Source organism: Aplysia californica, unplaced genomic scaffold (assembly GCF_000002075.1).
Source record: "Aplysia californica isolate F4 #8 unplaced genomic scaffold, AplCal3.0 scaffold00002, whole genome shotgun sequence".
Classification (NCBI taxonomy): Eukaryota; Metazoa; Mollusca; class Gastropoda; order Aplysiida; family Aplysiidae; genus Aplysia; species Aplysia californica.
Genome location: NW_004797272.1, coordinates 858870 through 859925, shown reverse-complemented (window position 1 = coordinate 859925; position 1056 = coordinate 858870). Strand labels below are relative to the sequence as shown.

At 39.4% G+C, this 1056-nt stretch overlaps 1 protein-coding gene across 1 annotated transcript in view; it reads right to left on the bottom strand.

Moving 5' to 3' along the window:
- LOC106013075 overlaps nucleotides 1-1056 on the bottom strand; it is a gene marked incomplete at its 3' end in the record, with an annotated part of 22252 nt that overhangs the window by 5004 nt on the left and 16192 nt on the right.

Below are 1056 nucleotides of genomic sequence, written 5' to 3'. Positions count from 1 at the left end.
ATATCTAAATCTGTAAATATGAAAACGTCTGTCAAAAGTGCCACAGCAAAATAATCCAAATGACCCCGTAACCAGCCAAAAATAATAATAATAAAAAAAAAAAAAAATTATGAAAAAACTTTAAACATCACAAAGCAAAAACAAAACCATTCCCAAACAACAACCCTTCTCCCTTCCCCCTTCTCTGGACACCTAAGCACTGTTCTGCGTCTATTTTTATATATTCTTTTTTTTTTTGGTCAAGATGTTTTGAACCTCTTTGTAAGTTTTACAGCGCTCGCAGCTACTTAAGGTCATAATTATGAGCGCGTAAAACACACGTTGGTTGTTTTCTCGACAGTTCACAGCACTGTTTGGTTTTGTGGTAACAGTGTTTTGAACGTCTGAGCATGGTAATTGTTTTATTGAGCTTGTTGTTACCAAAGAAAAAGCTGTTTATGGCCAGGAAACAATCTGAATAATATATTTTTTCCCACTTACATGTACATGCAAAATGCTTCTTCGCTTGACAGAACGTGGACTTTCCTTTCTCAGCAAGCTCACACCCCACACCATCCCTATCCCCCCTCTCTATTTCTGTGTTTGTGCGTGTGTGTGTGTTTGAGAGAGTGAGAGATAGAAAGAGAGAGAGAGAGTGAGAAAAAGAGAGAGAGAATGACGAAGAGAGAGAGAGAGAGAGAGAGAGAGAGAGAGAGAGAGAGAGAGAGAGAGAGAGAGAGAGAGAGAGAGAAAGACAGAGAGAGAATGATAATTAGAGAGAGAGAATGAGAGAGAGAATGAGAGAGGGGTGTGTGTGTGTGTGTGTGTGTGTGTGTGTGTGTGTGTGTGTGTGTGTGTGTGTGTGTGTGTGTGTGTGTGTGTGTTTGTGTGTGTGTGTGTGTGTGTGTATGAGTGTGTATGTGTATGAGCGCGTATGTGTGTGCGTGCATGTCTGTTTGCGTGCGTGCATGAAGTAGGTGAATTGCTTTTTTTTTCTTTATTCAAATGCTGTAAATATTTTTCTTGTAAACCCAGTCATGTGTTCGTTCTATTGCAAAAGATTATCAAACTATGTTG